Source organism: Vespa velutina, chromosome 21, assembly GCF_912470025.1.
Source record: "Vespa velutina chromosome 21, iVesVel2.1, whole genome shotgun sequence".
In the NCBI taxonomy this organism is placed as follows: domain Eukaryota; kingdom Metazoa; phylum Arthropoda; class Insecta; order Hymenoptera; family Vespidae; genus Vespa; species Vespa velutina.
In genome coordinates, this window is record NC_062208.1 from 3,206,085 (window position 1) to 3,225,047 (window position 18,963).

At 34.8% G+C, this 18,963-nt stretch overlaps 1 protein-coding gene across 2 annotated transcripts in view; it reads right to left on the reverse strand.

Annotated features, from left to right (window-relative positions):
- The window catches only part of LOC124956281 (hemicentin-1), a 155,817-nt gene that overhangs the window by 75,475 nt on the left and 61,379 nt on the right, over nucleotides 1–18,963 (reverse strand). The window lies entirely within an intron of this gene.

Consider the following 18,963-nt stretch of genomic DNA (forward strand, 5'->3'; position numbering starts at 1 on the left):
ACGAGGAAAGGAGGAAAGAAGAAGGCGGAGTAGGAGGAGGTGGAGGAGTAGGAGGAAAAGGAAGAGGAGGAGGGATGAAACGAACACACGATGTGTTTTTCCCGATGCGATGTTACGAGGGCTTACCTAACCGGCCGTGCAACTACCCCCATCGATCATCCCTCTACGGACTCGTACTCGTGTAATTTTTCACCGACGAAGATACATAGGCTTGCGCGGCCACTCGCTTTGTCGCGCACGCGATACGAGATCGCGTCCAGGTTGTAACAAATGTCCCAAGGTTGTGTGCTTTCTACTTGTATGTACGAATCGACGAACTATATAGATACTTAGTAGATTTCTTAGATGGCACAAATGCGTCGAAACATTTTTAATGGCGTTTGGTATTACGTATCGAAAATTATGGAATATTATCTCTTAAAGAATTTTGGAAAAAGTATTGTGGAAATAAGACATAATGGATTTCACGACAAATGATATCCTTTTTTTTGTCTTTTTTTTCTTTTGCCATCTTTCATGATCCTAACTTCATTCAACACATTCGAATAATTTATGATAGTACATTGGATAAACAAATTATAATTAATCAGACGCAATCTTTCTTTCGCTATGATTTACATAACTCAATAATCGAGCTCAATCCATTTATTCAATCCCAAAGGATAATTCATTTGGTTATTTTGACTTTTTATTTATTTTATTTATTTATTTATTCATTTATTTTTCGTTCTAATACAAAGTTGCATTAGATTTCATTTCATTAATATTAAATCTGGCGAACGATCGAAGTAGAACGTACAGTATACGAGAAAGTTAAAAACAAACGTAACATGGACAATTCTTAGAAACTACTAACTTGAAATGCGATATAAAGAAGAAGAAAAGAAAAGAGAAAAAAAGAGAAAAACAAAAATGAGAAAAGAAAACAATGGATCCAGAGTTTTGAATTTCTCTAGGTGTAACACAAGAGAGAGAGAGAGAGAGAGAGAGAGAGCCCAGTTTCGTGGTAGTTTTCTATGGTGGCACACGATAAACGGAAAAGCATCTTCAAACGTAGATCGGTCGACTCTATTAGCATAAATCGAGAGGCGGCCGTACGGCGACTATAACAGCTGACTTTTACAACTACTTTTATTGCGCTGACTTTATGCAAACGTTACGCATTCCACCTCTTTTTCTTTCTCTTTTCCCACCCTCTTTTTTTTCTCCCTCTCTCTCTCTCTCTCTCTCTCTCTCTCTCTCTCTCTCTCTTTCTCTCTTTCTATTTAGTTTCTCCGTGTTGCTTTTGCAATTACCGTCAGGATTTATTCTAAAACGACAAGTCGTACAAAAATTGCCTCTGTCAAAAGTTGCGCAATATAAAAGGGGTAACTGTGTAACGTTACGGAATATATTTTGCGGCTCTCGTTCTCGTTTTTCTCTTTTTTACTTTTCCTTCTTTTTTTTCTCTTTGTTCTTTTTTTTTTTATTTTTTTCTTTCTTTCCTTTTTTATTTTTTTTTTTATTTTTTTTTCTGCCTCCTCTCTTCTTTCTCTGACCTCCTCTGCCTACGCTACGGCATCCTTTACTCCTACCTGTCTCTATTCTCCCTAATCCTTTTTTTCGCCGACCGGAATCCATATCGATGCTGTGCTCGTTTGCTTTAACCTTTGTTCCATGGCTTTCCATTCCGACGATGAAAGGATCAATCATCCAACTCAATCGACTTTTCGAATGACCGATCTCTCTTTCCCCACCAACATACTTTTTCAGTATTTAAAATGTAAAAGAGACTCTCTAGATGTGAGGGGGTGTGGCGTAGGAGGAGGAGGCGTAGATGGAGGGGGTGGAGATGAATGTAGAAGGAGGAGGTGGAAGAAAATCTTTATGTTTGAAAAAGTCAGTTACTTCGCAAAGCTTTTTCCGTCTGGTTCTATTTTTCTTCGCTTGTTTTACGTGCCGTTTCATTTTCTATGCCGATTTAAATCTGAAAAGTTGCGACGCGTAAAATGCGTTGGAAAATGGTGGAACGCAGAGTATGAGAGAGAAAGAGAAGGTGTCGATTCTTTCACGCTCGATTTTGCATCAGACGATAGTATCGTGTTCGATTCGTTATGCATCGCGTGTCGTTGAAGACTTCGACAACGTACGCGTATTTCTTTTGCTTCTTCTTTTTTGTTTCCTTTTTTCTTTTCTTTCTTTTTTTTCTCTTTTCTTTTTTTTTTTTTTTTCTTCTTTTCTTTATCGCGCTCGTACGTGAATTCTTGCACGTTCGGGATTATAATCGCGCAGTCGGCGTACATACTCCAAGGATACGACGTTTCAAATACAAAGTACTTGGTTGCATTGTCGTTGCCGAGATATGTTCTTTTCTTTTTGGTTTTTTGGTTTTTTTTTTGTTTTTTTTTTTTTTTTTTATTAGAACATTGCGATCGACATTAATTTCGTAATCATCGTTCCAAAAATAGAACTTTAATTTGGATCTATTTATTTATAGGATATATATATATATATATACATAGATATGTTTGATTAAATTTGAAACGTCTATATCACTCTTCTCCTTTCCAGTGAGAGATCGACGAATTAAATGTCATAGAATAGTATCGTATTTTACCGATTGGACATCACTTGTTTCGAAGCTTATCAAAGTGAACAAATAAATATAGTTAGAAAGTCAGTTTTCCGTGGTCAACCCGTAAATCATCCCAAACCAAATTCATCAACGTTCTCCGGTGAATCCCTTTGATCGTCTGGTAGGATTTGATATATTTCAAGCGAAACGAATCTGTGAACAAATGTCTGTCGTATTGCATCTGTAAAGGAAGAAAAAAAGAAGGGAACAAAAAAAAAATATATATATATATATATAATATGTACATATCTATATGTAAGAGAAAAAAAAACGAAAGAAAAACAACACACATGTTTCCATATATCCTAGAGGAGTTTATTGTGGACAATTTCGCTATATAAATTTCATTAAATCTCACGATTTAAAGTCGTTAGCAGTGGATTGAGGTTAGTAGTATATTGATAATAGTAATAGGAGTAGTAATATAGTAGTTTGATGAAGGTTCGCACGGAACGGAGAATATTCGAGATGACCGGGAGAAGCTTGATGGTGGTTTCGAAGCGATCTAGCGTTAGAGGGTATAGTAGAGGCGATATCTAGCCTAACTCGGTCTCGGGCCGATCGAGTCGTCTCTCGCTATGGGCACGACGAGCCCGTGGTTGTCCCAATAGGTAGATTTCGGCATCGATGGCATGCCAGCGTCGCATATATGGACGTGTGTATAGCTCTGGACTCCAAACCCCTGGACAAGCCTCCTGCTATTCCGACTATTCTAATATCTTATGCTCAGCTTAATGAACCACCGACCGATATTAGAGCCGTCTGGTTTGCTCGTCCATTAAACGGCCATAACGGGGCAAACGTTGAGATCGATCCTTCGAAGGGGTATCACGGTCCGTGGCCCGTCCAACGAACAACAAACTCTCGTCGAATTTTTTCCTTACTTTTTCATCTTTTTCTTCTTTTTCTCTCGAACTCCTGGAGGAAGTGAGAGAAAGGGATACCAAAAAAAAAAAAAAAAAAAAGAAAAACAAAAAGAAAAAAAAAGAAAAGAAAAAAGAAGAAGAGAAGAAAAAAAAAAGTTCATTCTTGTTGATGATAAGGTAAGGGATACGTACACGTAGGTTATAGAGGATTCCATCGACTTTTATGTGGATATATATACTTTAGGAGTAAAAATAAGAAGCATAAAATTTTTAATCAACAGAGAAGACGAAGAAAATACTAGGTAAACGTTGGTAGAGGATAAAGTTAACAAAGGAACGAAACCGTACGGTGCTTCTCATCGAATTCGAAATGGACCAGTTATGGCTATTGCTGTTGCCGTTGCTGCCGTTGCCGTTGCCGTTGCCGTTGCTCCTGTTGTTGCTGCTGGACGATCTCATAAAAAAAAAAAAAAAGAAGAAAAAAGAAAAAAAGCAACGTCGTAAAAGATGCTATCGTCGGATTGCTAGCATAAAGACGTTGATAGGTAGAGCTCACGCCTAAAGTCGAATGATTTACGTCGAGTGTCCTTTTCTTTATGGTGATATCACATGCGTTACATGTTGTTATCTCTCTCTCTCTCTCTCTCTCTCTCTCTCTCTCTCTCTCTCTCTCTCTCTTTGTCTTGCATCTCTATTGAATTTATGGATTCGAACGCAGGAGAATCGAGGGTGGACCGATGACATATGGCTTTACAGGCTCACCAGTTACGTCATTACCTTGTTCCTTTTTTTTCTCTCTCTGTCTCTCTCTTTCTCTCTTCATGGAATGGTCATGTACAAAGAGGAGAAAGAGAAAGAGGATGGGCGGACGAACGTGAAACTCGTCGAACATGCCAATACGTATCCTGAATACATTTGTTTTCTCCCTCTTCCTCTTCCCCCTTCTCTCTCTCTCTCTCTCTCTCTTTCTCTCTCTATCTTTATCTTTCTCAATACGATGCATGGTGGACCAATATATCCATGAAAATATTCGAGGTAGTAGACCTCTGGGATTCGTAGCCATCGTACGCACCATGCCACCGTTCTTTAATCACATTTGCATAATATTAAAATATCTTTAATGAGCGTGCTTTTCGGTGCCAGGAATTAACGTCGATTCTCTTGGGCATCGTCCAGTATCTCTACGAGTTTTGCGATCATTGCTCCTATACTTCTTTCTTCTTTCTCTCTCTCTCTCTTTTTTATTTGCTTTTTCTTTCTTTATTTCTTTATTTATTCTCTTTATTTCTTTGTTCTTTCTATTTTTCATTTAGTTTCAAAAGTCAATCTTTTTTATACGGTGACGATGGAAAGAGCTCATATATGCACGGAGAAATGTCATGTCCTTGGGAGGAGGAGGAGAGGAGGAGGAGGAGGAGGAGGTGGATTCGTAAATGATCGATTTTTTTTGTTTACGTTTAGTACGATTGTCTGTGCGAGTTTCTTTTTTTTTCCCCCTTTAAATCTTATAGTTTCATTCTCTTCTTTTTTTTTTCTTTTTCTTTCTTTCTTTTTTTCCTTCTCTTGTTCCTTTAAATTATCGGAATGAGATTGGCAAGGTGTTAAAAGTTCTACGTGAAAAAAATGAGAAATATTGAGTATTTTCTTCCTCCCTTTCTTCCCTTTTCTTTCTCTTTCTTTCATCAAGATATAGAGAAGATAAGGATAAGAAGAATAATAAGAGAACTCGAAACTGTATCGACTGGTTCTTTAATATTTTGTCACGAACTGTAGAATAGATTGGAAGTAAGCTACAAGATATGCAGATTTGTATAGTAGTTCTCTCAAGGAGGAAGTAGAATGGAAAGGGGATAATAAAAAAGAAGAAGAAAAAAAAAAGAAAAAGAAAAAAAAAAGAGGTAAAAGGAAGGAAAGATGAAAGAACACTCACGTTATACATGTGTAATTTCTTTCTTCTCTTTGATCTCACGATATCAGTTCTCGCACTTTCATTTTAAGAGAAAATCTCACTGGAGAATCATTAACCGAGATCGAACAATCGATTCGAAGGTCGATAAAAGGTACAATTATTTAAAAGAAAAGAATTCTTTCGTTGAATCATACGTTTTCTCTCTTGTGGTGTTTCCTTCGATGTCCTCTCGTGATAATCCTCATTTATCCGGTCTTTTCTCTCTCTCTCTCTCTCTCTCTCTGTCTTTCTATAGCAAGAAATAATTTCCTGTTGCTCCTGCTGGAAACGTTTACCAGTTCAAAAAGACCAAACCAGATCTTCCACATAACGTTTACGTTATGGCATCCCAACCGGGTTATAAACCTTACGATATCGTCGTGGACTAGAGTGAAAGAGAAAGAGCAAGAGGGAGAAAAAGAGAAAGAGAACTTGAGGAAGGAGATGGTTACGGGAGCGTTTACTCCCACGCGCGAAATGGAACTTTTGCGAAATGAGATTACCTTGGCTTGTCCAAGTTCTCTCTCTTTCTCTCTCTCTCTCTTTCTCGTTACTGTTCTGCTTGCTTCTCTTGCTGATGCTACTTTCACAGACTACGACGTCTTACCTTCGCTATGAAGATGGGTAAAGAGGGCCGTTATGCTGATTTTAAGCTTTGCCTTCCTATCTACTAAATAAATATATAACTATATTCTTCGATGATGGACTTTTCTCTTTTTTTATTTGTTTGTTTGTTTGCTCGCTTGTTTTTGTTCCTTTTTTTTTATTGTTCTTTTTTTTTTTTTTTTTTTTTTTTTTTTTTTTTTTTTTTCTTAGTAACAGTTTCAAACGAATCCTTAAAAGTTTCGATCTTTCGTTGAAAATTAAAATGAAATTTTATTTTTCTGGAAAAAGAATAATTAATAATATCGATTAAAGATCAATAGAATTTATCGTACGAATTCGTTTTCATATTACATTGATTATTTTCTTTAATCTCTCGTGTCAATCGTTTGATCGTAAAATCAGGGAGTAGAAATCGATTTAGAATCGATCATGAAATATATAACGCAATAATTAGGTGATTATATTCAGTCGTCAATTCGTTTTTGTAATTTCCCATTGAGATCGAATTAACGAGGTTAATTACATTCCATCGAAATTTCCCTATTATTCGATTTAAAATCATAGCGACAAGTAATTAATGTTAGTAATAGAAGATATCGAGCGAAACGAGAATGGATAGAAAGAGAGAGAGAGAGAGACTCTGGAAAAGAATAGAAAGAACTATACTCGTGTTTCATTGGGAACAACGAGACAGCTGCCATCGTATATTTCAGAAAATAGAGAGAGAGAGAGAGAGAGAGAGAGAGAGAGAGAGAGAGAGAAAGAGAGAGAATAGAAGGCCAGTCTTTGGCGAAGGAAGCAAAGCGAATTCGAGGATGGCACTCGGCCTTATTGCAACCATAATTTCATGGCATAATAATAATGCAAGCAGCTCGATCTCGAAAACGAGTAATCCCGAAAGTCCAAGTGTTTTGTTTTTAGAGAACGCATGACATTTTATGGATAAAACGGATAAATTTAATATTATACAATTTCTCTAACGATTGCTTAGTATTATTTAGGGATAATATAGATTAATAGAATTAATTTTCGTTAATTGGATTAGTTCGTCAAAATGAATTTGATGGTTAAAATAAAATGAAATGCAAAAAAAAAATATTTACAAATAAATAGATAGATACTTATTGTATAAGCTTATATACATACACGCACACGCGCACGCGCGCATATATATACATATATATATATATATATATCGATCGATCGATCCAAAAACAAATTTTATATCGATATTAAGAATTTATTATAACTCGTGTGTGTGTCTGTTCAGTTATAGATCGTTGAATATTTCATCTACTTTGGTAGATTATAAAAAGCACACAGAGGGGATGTTCGATTATTGTCGAAAATATAATCCAGCGTGAATTCGAAGGGAAACGTATCGCTTTCGAGCTCATTATCGGACCGGGTCCAATACGGCAACTATAAAGAGTTTTTATTACTCTCTCGTATTTATGAGCCTCTACGTTTATGCTTCGCTTCCGTACGATCCAAAAAAGAAAGATCGTACGTAAAATAACGTCATATTCTATTTTACGTTGGCTTTATTACGCTCGAAATAATTCAATGTAGATCGCAAATATATAAAAACGATTTCGTTCTTTTTGCTAAACGAGCGCGTCGAAAATTCATCTATGAGATTAAATCCGATAGATTTGAGAACATATATTAGAAAGAAAAGAAAAGAAAAGAAAAAAGAAGAAAAGAAAAAATGATCTACCTCACGGAAGGAGTGCGTGACTGAAATTTATTATAACCGATTGCTCTGCGAATTTCCTTATGGACTAAAGATTTTCTACTTACGATATTCCACATTCAAAGTAGATATATATATATATATCTACATGACATACATGTAGAATGGGAAAAATATAGTCTAACGTCTATGAGAGAGAAAAAAGATGTGTTAGTATGTTCAAGGTATAAAAGCGAAAAAACTTTCTTCCTCTTCGTCTGCACGGAGGAACATTTGTTGTTAGTGACAAACTTCTTCAGAACGTCACGATAAACTTACTTTTTCGTCGGTCTGTCCATTTCTCTCTGATACGGACTTCTTACTCCTTGATTTCTTTATGAGATTATATCTAAAGAAATATAGCCAGCTGCCTTTATCTAGATATATATATATATATATGTGTGTGTGTGTGTGTGTGTGTGTGTGTAATTATACTCCTTCAGTTTTTATTTATTTCTTTATAAGTTATAAATTTATTAGAATTTTATTGGTGAATAAATTTCATCGAAATTTCTAATCTAATATTTAATTCATATTTTTCTATTGTAAATATTTGTCAAATAGAAAAAAAAAAAAAAAAAAAAATGTTATTTCTCGATCGTACACATGTCGATAAAAATCTAGATATATTTGTACTTTAATTTCTTTTTATTTCACGTTGTGAAAGAATAAATTTATTAGTGTTTCTCGTTCGATGATAAATTTCATTCAAATACGACGATATCCTATTTGTTTATCTATTTATAACTTTCTTATTGAAATATTTGTCGAGGATTTGAAAAAAAAAAAAAAAAACATCAAAATAATATATCACTCGACCACCTGTTGATAAAAAAACAATTCTAAGAATTCAGGGATACTCGGTGGCTCTCGTTTAAGAAGATCCTATAAGAGGAGGACGTACTTCTTGACTCAAGAGTATAAACATCGTTTACATTTGGGAGTTCAAGTCAGTTCACGAATTTTGATATTTAAATATTGATATTGGCATATACAGATTTGAGATTTAAGATTAATAGATTATGGATATAAGATAAATATTTCGATTTTGATGGGTAATTGATTTTGAAAATTTGGAAGATAATTCGATTTAATCATTAGATATGATGTAATGTAAAAAGATTATAAAACATTAGTTTCTCGTTTTATCGTAGTTTTGAAACTTTAATTGCAGGATGATCATTCGTTTTTTCAAATTCGTAATACCTGAAACACACATTTGGTTGATAGTATTTACCTTGACGTTTCAACGCGTAGGATTCGCGCATTAATGTAATTTACAATCAGTAGGAAGCAAATTCGGGCTTGTAGCACAAGTTCGTATTTATTTTGATTGCGATTTCGCAGAAGCTTTCAATTCGTTATCTCTTTTTCGTGTATACTTTTGAAGCTTTTAGTAAAATTCACTTTTTATGTAAATTCGGTCATCGTATATGTTTTAATATTTTTCCTTTTTCTCATCCTTTCTAATTTGTATTTTAACTAAAGAAAAATAATACCTACGGTAGTATTCGGTAAAGCGTATCTTTTTCTCGTATAGATCGAAGTTAAGGGAAGAAAATAGTATTTACGATGTTGTGAAATTTACAAAGCACGTAGCTAGACAGTGGCGTAGGTAATATTAAGCTAGAATATTGCATGCAAGGATAGATCACCTTTCGTATGAAATAACAGCATGTCTTGCGCATGAACATCATAATGCGAGAACTTTGTATTGTAAGTCTTGTTACAACCGAGTAAAAGTCATTGAGAGTTTTAGAAATGATTCTAACGATCTATTAGATCTAATCGTTCTGCTAATCACAATTGTTTCTCTTGAAGATAATTCACGAGGATTCCCTAGAAACGACGATACGCGACGAATAACGTGCAATTTATATATTATTTTCGATATATTTATAATCTAATACACGTATTAGTTTTGTTTGTTCGTTTAAATTAAACAGCAATTTTCCAAGGGCTTGGAAAATAATTACGTCCGGGTTGCATGAACGGTCATTGTACGGATCATAAAACCGGTCCTAGAGAGGATTTACATAGTAGCGCTCTCTCAATTGCTCTTAGTAGCTATATTAGTCATGAATTAGACGATAATTGATATATATATATATATATATATATATCATTCGTTATTTCTAATATTCTTCGTATTTCCTTTTTCCATTTTTTTTCTTTCTTTGCTTTTTTTTTCTACGGATATCGAAGTGATTTTCGAAAATGTTTGAAAGTTGAGAAACAGGAGCATCGACGAGATAACGTTCTTCTTCCTTAGAACATGAGAAAGTTCAGAAAAGCATTCGGTTTTTCTTCTTCTCTTCTTCTTATTCTTCTTCTTCTTCTTCTTCTTCTTCGAGCTCATCGATCGTAACTCACAGAATCAAGTTCTTCTCCTTGGCGACACACTCTTGCACTGGTGAGATGATTAAATTTCTACTTGAAACTAACGCATCTTATAAGAAGTTTGTCATTTTGGTGAACCACCGTCGTTTCTACCGAATATATATTCTTGCAGTCCTAATTTAAATGACAAAAAAAGAAAAAGAAAATGATCAATTAAAATGACGAAAAAGTAAAAGGATATTCTATTCTTTTTTTTTTTTTTCGAATTAATTCGTAATCGTTTGTAATTCAATCGCAATTCACGATTATCGTATTAATCAGAACTTTTTCATATTTTTTCTCGCTTTATTTCGCAGATAAAAAAACAAAAGAAAAAAAATCCAAGATATTTGTAATTTACGAATTTTTTTTAATTTTTAACTCATAATAAATTTATGAAGTTGCATAAATTAATAAAGCGTGTGTGATAGTTAAAAGATCGAATTTCCTTCGTAGTTTTATACGAAGTAACGTGAAAATTCAACGAAGGACCAAACGGTAGATCGTTAGAATCGTCGCAAACTCTGGGAATTCTATTCGAGAGTCGTTGCTCGTCGCTGACGAATATATTTCTACGAATGTAGAGAAAGAGAGGGAAAGAGTTAGTACATGTGCATCGTACAAGAATGCACCCGCGAAACGAACCACCGAATTTGGCAACGAACTCAAAGTCGGTACTTCTCTCTGAACAATTTTATGTAATTCGGACTCATTAGCGGGAACAACGATAATTATTTTTTCTTTTGAAGAAATTATATCGTGGAATCATTTTAACGTAGTATTTAGAAAAAGAGATATAAAAATCCTCTTTCCTCCTTTTTTTTTTTTTAATATCCAAAGTAAGCAAAGAACTTTGAAATCCATTGTGGGATTTTCATTCATTGTAATGAGTAAATTTCCGAAACGTAAATGCAGCTCGGCTCAACTCATTAGAGTGTTAACTTCATAGGTTTGTTCATTATATATCCTTTTAAACGATAATCGCAAAACTCGCTATAAATAATTTCATCTTGTTATTTAAGTGGAGACCTCTCTTTATTTTGTACTTTATTTTCTTTTTTTCTTCTTTTTCCTTTTCTCTTTACTTTTTGTTTGGTATGGCCATTTAAGAGAACTTTTTCGATGTGTGGTATTACGTTCGATTTACTTCAAAACTCGAAGGTATTAAAAGTTCTCGTATCGCGTAAATTCGATTAGAGAAATACGTGTGCTACTTTCTGATTCATTTCTTTATTTATTCTTTCCCCTTTTTTTTTTTTTTTTTTTTTTGTTTTTTTTTCTTTTTTTTTTTCTTTCTTCCTTTTGTATATTTATTTACGCAGAGAAAGGTTTAAAACAAGAAGGTACTTATTTCCGTTCTATTGTGTGTGCATGAAAACGCTTAAAACTTTTTTCCCTTGCACGAACTGAAGTATGTGAAAAGTTTCAATTATTCGCGAAGATATATCCGCGAGGCTGGAGCAGCGTTATCTTGGAAGCAACAACAAAACGACGAAAAAAAAAAATGAAAATAAAAGTAAAAATAAAAAGAAAAAGAAAAAGAAAAAGGAACAAACAAAATAGTAAAGGAAAAAATGAAAATATTTAATCAGACTCTTAAATCTCAAAAACTTTTCCCATTCGAGGAACTTTCTCTCGCGGTTTCAGGTATCTCGATAATTAGAAAAGAAAAAAAAACACACACACACACACAGAAAGTAAGAAAGAAAAAGAAGAAAGAGAGATATTTTAATCGGAAAAGTATAAGAAACTATCATTAATAAACGGCTTTATATAAGCTGTTTCACGAAATAAATTATCATTGCATTATTTCGTAGACAAGACTTAATAATATTGGTCTATGTGTGTACCGTTAATGACGAGTTCGCGAAAACGCGAGTTCGGAATCATTAATGGTAAATTTGTAAATTCGATTAGACGCGATTAGACACGTTTCGATGGTTCTACGCAAGGACTAAGATTTCATGTCTCGTGGTCGGCTACGACTTTGCTCTAATTTATCGAGATAATGTTAACTCGTGGCGTTAGGAAGCTCGGTTTAACTCTTGCGGTTCAACCAGAACGAAACGTCGCAATTCCCTTCGAGTCCGTACGAAAGTTTTATCGGAAAACTTTCGGCAATGCTCCGTTCTATTGAACAAAATGATTAAAAACGTCGATTTTTTTGTTCTCTTATTAAATGAGATACAAACGCAAATGTATCTATATTTTCATTTTTTATTTTTTATTTCTTTTTTATCCACCCTTTTTCTTTCTTTTTTTTTTTTTTTTTTATTAATTATTCGTTAAGTTTATTACGATTGTTAAAATGACATCAGATCGGTTGTCCGTGAAAATAATTTTTTCTTGATCATCGAAGAGATATAACATTTTTCATATATATTATTAATTAATGATATTAAATGGAGAAATTTCAGGGGCTATTAGCAAGAAACTATTCTAATGAGCCAGAGACGTATTCGATTGATTGGAGTATATCATCGGGAATAAACTTAGGATAGGAGGAGGCATTCGAAACAATCCCATTCTAAGCGAAATGCAATCCTCGGGAGAACATTCGTGGAACATGGGAGAAAGAGGATATATACACACACACACACACACACACACATATATATATATATATAGAAAGAGAGATAGAGATAGGGAGGGAGGGAAAGAGAAACGAGCTTGTCGTAATCGATGAGCCGCGAGAATTCGCGTACGGCATGAAGATCCGTGTGGAGCTTGTAGAAACGATCGTCTCGATTCGAGTAGGTTGAAAAGAGGGCAACTATTTGAATGAGAGGATGAGAGAATGAAAGAGAAAGAGAAAGGGGGGAGAGAGAGAGAAGGAGAGAAACGTGATAAATCCATGACCGCGTAAAATGCGTTCCCTACGAAAAGAAGAAGAAGAAGAATCAAGCTCGAAGTCGATAAACGGGAAACCACTACGAATATATTGAAGAAGAGAGACATCGAAGAAGATGCAGAATTCACGATTGCAGACGATGCAGTTCTTCCCTTATTCCGACTGAAATTTCGCCTATCTCTTTCCAACTGCCTCTTTTGTTTCTAGCGATTAGGTATTATCGATCGACTTCAATTTGCATTGTTCTACCGCAAAGCCGAAGATTTAACGATCCGTTCGTGTCCCACGAGAACTCGGGCCTGCCTACGTTTCTTCTTTTATCCGTAAAAATCGAGAGAGAGAGAGAGAGAGAGAGAGAAAGAGAGGAGGGGAAGAAGGAATGGAAACTGACTATGTATACATGTAACTGTATATGCGTGTATGTAAATACAGGGTAAAACATGTAACATACTTGTTTTGCATAAATTATTTTTTTTTTCCTTTTTCTTTTTTTCTCTTTTGTTTTTCCCCCATTGAAACATATTATCTGTTTACGAAAGTTGCAAAAAATTTTACATCTTAATTTCCAATGTTCTTTCTTCGATTGTATCGATGTAATATAATATCGTAATATTTCCTTTCATTCAATAATTAATTTCTAATGATTCCCTTTCGAAAATCTACTACTACGTCGTAGATTTTTTTTTTTTTTCATCGAAGTCGTATAAGAAATTTTTTCTTTTTTTTTTTTTTTTTTTTTTTTTTTTTTCATGTTATATCCTCTTGAAGGTATCGTTAGGAGATATAAAAGTAATTGTCATCGATGATTCAAACGAGTTCCCGAACGATTTCGTCACGTACTATTCCTCCTCGTTTATTTTTCTCGAAAGCAATTAATAAAGCTAGCAGCATGAAAGAAACGAATCGTACGGAAGCTCGTGAAAATAATTCTAGTGAACTATCTCTCTCTCTCTCTCTCTCTCTCTCTCACTATTTCTTTTTCTCTTTCTCTTTCTTTCCTTCTATCTTTCTCTGTTCTTTCTTTCGGCGTAGTCACGTCGGTGAGAACGCTGAGATATTGAATTTACATACACCATCACGCGAGAACACGAGATATCCGTACTTTTTAATATTCACCACGAACTCTATAAAATTTTTATTCCATTGTCCCGTAGCCGGGGCATACGTCTAGCATCCTCGAATTCGATTATCATTACGTTACATCGCTACTCTTGTAATTATACATGAGATACTCCACGTCGTCCTCGTCGTCGTAGTCGTCGTCGTCGTCATCAACGTCGTTTCCAACGTCGTCATTGTCGTAAGCACTTGTACAACGGTATATTACACGTCTCGTTTATTATTATACTTCACGTTATACTGAGAAAATAGACTAACTATAATTACAATGATTAATTAAAAGGAAACCTCTCTCTCTCTCTCTCTCCTCTCCTCTCTCTTTTCTTCTCTTTCTTTTTTTTTCAGCATTCATCGTTATTAACATATTCTATCCAAACACTTTCAACGCCATTTATGGATCACTTTATTTAGTTCCTTTTTTTTGCTCTTCTTTACTTTTCAATTCTTTTCAATTCTTTTCAATTCTTACTTGAAATCAAGGGAAGATTTTAATATTCCGTAAGGATTATTTTGATGAAACCAACTGAGAAAAGACGGGAGAGTCAGATACAGTTGCTCGTACAGACGGTGTATAATCTAACAGTGAGCACATATGCTATAGCTAAATAGATACCACGCGTAATGCACGTTCATAGGCGTACAATGCAGTTGGGAGGAAGCAAGAGAGGGGAATTTGTGCTTCGGCGATAATGCTGCGTTTCCTTTGACCCTGAGAGAGAGTGAGAGAGAGACAGAGAGAGAGAGAGAGCGAGAGAGAGAGAGAGAAGTCGCATCCTCAAGCTGCATCGTCGATACATTTGTGCGTACATATAGGTATACACGTAGATATATATATATATATATATATTATATATATATGTATATATGTACATATATATATTCTAGGTAGCACTTCGAGTCGTCGTTCCACGCCGTTACGGAAAGTGCATAGTGAAAGGGATCGTAGAATTTCAACTGAAGTGTTAAACATATCTTACTTTGTAAAATATATCGCGTAACAAAGAAAAGGAAAAGAAAATAAAAAAAAAGAAGAAAAAAAAATTCAGACTTCATATATATATATATATATATGTATATATATATATCCTTTTTTATCACGAATGTAACAAACGCATCGAGATATTCTCCCGTTAATTAACATTTGATCAGACAAATATTTAAGCAGCAATTGAATTTCATCAACGATCGGATAAATTAACAGTAGTGTAATTAATATCGATATTCGTATCGAATGAAATATTCGTTTGTCGTTATCGAAATATAATCTCATTTTTTTTTTTTTTTTTTTTTTATAGAACTATTATCATTTATCTTTGTGGAAGAAAGAGAAAGAGAGAGAGAAAATAATATATTCGTATCTACTACCTATATACAAATAGTATAGTGTTCTCTTTCTTTAGCTAAGCGGTAGTCACTATGTTAAGAGTATTGCACAATAATGAATGCTCGTTTCTCGCTAGTCGTTTGCACCATGTTACCTTGCGTTCCTATGGTTTAATGCGTAATGTTTTATGCTTTATATACTGCGTAATAGGTAGCTCGCGAAAGGTAGTACATTTTCTCGTCTGGTTTTTTTTCTCTTTTTTTTCTTTTTTTTTTTTCTTTCACTCTCTTAACCTTGAGCGTATAGTTATAAAATGTTTCTCAAACGCGATCACTTGCGATTCGATTCATTAATTTCAATCTTTTCTTCTTTTTGTTTTCCTTTCTTTTTTCTCTTCTTTCTTTTTTTTTTTTCCTTTTATTCTTTTTTTTTTTCGCTTTATATCTCGAATATCTTGAAAAAAACGAGATACATGAAATATTCATTTTTGAGAGTTGTTCGCGAGAGTTCATTATTATAGATTGATTCAGATGTTAGCGAAGTTAAATATGAAAGATGGAAACGAAGTGATCTTAGGTATCCCATTATCGTGAAAGCACGTGCGATTTCAGTAGAGTGTTTAACGTTCAGAATGGAAAAGGAAAGAAAGAGATGGAGAAACTGTCTCGAGTAAAATCAGAGACTCGAAACTAACGGTAGTTCACTCTTTCTCTCTCTCTCTCTCTCTCTCTCTCTTACTATGTTTGCATGTATATGTGTGTGTGTGTGTGTGTGTGTTATATGAAAACAAAATTGAGAGAGACAGTAAGGAAAGCTTTACTTGAGATTTGAGAGGACGTCGAAAGTTTCGACGGATTCTTGAGAAAGGAAAGAGCTCGGGCTCTTAATTATCGCGAATGTCTACGGCTCGTCGCATAGAGAGACGAGAGACGATGGAAACGAAGTAAGGAACGAAACGAAGGTGATGGCATGCGAACGTGTGGGCGTTCGTAAAGGTTGCGCGTGAGAAGAGTAGACGAGAATGCTTACGAAGTAGAAGAAGAATAGTAAGAAGAAGAAGAAGAAATAGAAGAAGAAGAAATACGAGGAGACGAAGGAGACCGACGATGAGGAGGTGAGATTGGAGGAGGAGGAGGAGGAGGAGAAAGATTGTACGCGTTCGAAGACAATGGGAAAGAGAGGTTTGTCTCTGCGGATTACAATGCAAAACTTTTCGTTCGTAAGCGAACGAACGGACTTGGCATCGAGCAAAGTCTTTAACCACCGCGTTCTTCTCGTTACGTCGACGAAGAAATTCTAATAGTAGAACATCTCCAAATCTCTTGAAAAGCTCTTCTCTTTGTCGCTGACATGCTCTTACCCCCATTATTTGATATCCTCTTGCGTTACACATAGAATTTTATCTCGTATTTTATTTATTTTTTTGTTCTCTTTTTTCTTCGTTCCTTTTTTTTTTTTTTTTTTGTAGAAAATTTAATTAGATCGATCATCATTTACATTAGAATTATATAAGAATGGGATATTGGATATCTCCTTATATGTATAGCGATCAATGGGGAAAATAGGGAACTATTTTTTCTTTACTTTTTTGTCTTGTTTTGTTTTGTTTTGTTTTTCTTTTTTTTTTTTTTTTTTTTTTTTTTTTTTGGTATTTTCCCACATATCTACGTTCGTATTTCTCAAAGCACATCATTTTATTATCTTTTTACATTTACTCGACATGTGTATACTCAACGAATACGAAACGCGTTACGGGACAAAGGGGAAACGACGAGATATAATAACGCGACGAAAGAGGCAGAGATGTGTAGTCGTAGTAGTAGTAGTGGTAGTGGTGGCTTCGAGTTTCCGAGCAAACGAATCCCTAGAACGAAATATGGCCGATACGGATATCGAAAGGGAGAAAATTTGTTCGACGCCGAAAAGAGGGGGAGAAAAAAGGGAAAAGAAATTCGCGTTTTCATCGTAATTCGTTTGAGAGGATAGATATAAAAATAAGAAGGAAGAGAAAGGAAGAGACTAAAGAAAGAAAGAAAGAAAAAAAGAAGAAGAAGAAAATACGAAAGAAAACAAGAAAAAGAAAGCTTTTGCGATTTATATTTTACAACTACGCGTATACGTCATTCTGGTAACACGAATTAAATAAAAAAAAAAAAAAAAAAAAAAAAAAAGAAGGAGAAAAAGAAAGAAACAGAGAAGGAAAAAGAGAAAGAACAGGAGAAAGAAAAAAATATTCTTGCGTATGGTCAGAGAGAGATTTGCATTCGTTTTTACAAGCAAAACCATCGGTGCCGTGCTGGAACGCGAAAGAGGACGATCTCGTCGGATACGACGACGACGACGACGGCGACGACGACGACGACGACAACTACTACTACTACTACTACTACTACTACTACTACTACTACTACTACTACTACTACTACTACTACTACTACTACTACTACATTACTAATACTACTACCACTCTGTCGTATCGGACAACGTTGGCGATAGTAGTACGTGCGACGAGCCATTTGCATTCCCCTATGCCAATTCGAGGGAGGAGATACGAAAAGCCTCGACGTGGCGCCGAGCTATATAGCCAAGCTACATATAGCTGTGCTTCTATCGCACCCCTCGTTAAAATCCCGTATATGTATTTATGTATTCGCCAGTAATTCAATACACTCGTAACCCAACTCCGATTCTATATCCCAATCCTGACTGACCGTTCTAGACACCTTTTTTCTATATATAGGGTGAACCATTTTATATTTATTTATATATTTATTTTCTTCAGACACGATTGATCAGTTTCTATGAGTCATCCTTATGTATATATACATATATATGTATATATTTTGAAATTTATTTTTCTTCTTTTATTCCGGATGTTATATTCCTGTCTGACTTCGAATATCTCTAAGAGTCTGATATTTCAGATCTTTAAAATTCATAGACGACGATAGCAGTCGGCAATAGTTAATTCGATTTCTCATTCTGCTTTCCTTCCTTCCTTCCTTCCGTCCTTCCTTCCTTCCTCCCTTTCCAAGATTCATTGGAGATAGTCATGGTTAGTTCTCGACGTGTTTACCATCGTCTTCGTTGTTGCCGTTGTCGCCGTCGTCGTCGTCGTCGTCGTCGTCGTCGTCGTCGAGGTGACAGCAGAGTTTTCCTTCGATATTTGCGATTTATTACAAGATCGAAAATAGCTTGCTCGAGGAGTTTCATTACACGTACATATTTTTACTGTAACCTGAGAAGAAGCCGATCGGATTACAAGAATATATCAATTTGCGAATGTTTAAAAAATGAGAAAAAAAAAAAAGGAAATTTTTTTTTAAATCAAATATTAGATTTTAAATGCTACGCGTGTGTCATTTTCTTTCAGATATTTTTCTTTGGTTGTTTGTTTGTTTTTTTTTTATTTCCCCAAATCCATTTGTAATCCCTTTGAGTTTGTCATTGACCATTTCAACGAGATAAAACAAATGAGTATATAAATGTTGATCGTTCGACGTTAACAGAATCTGATTAAA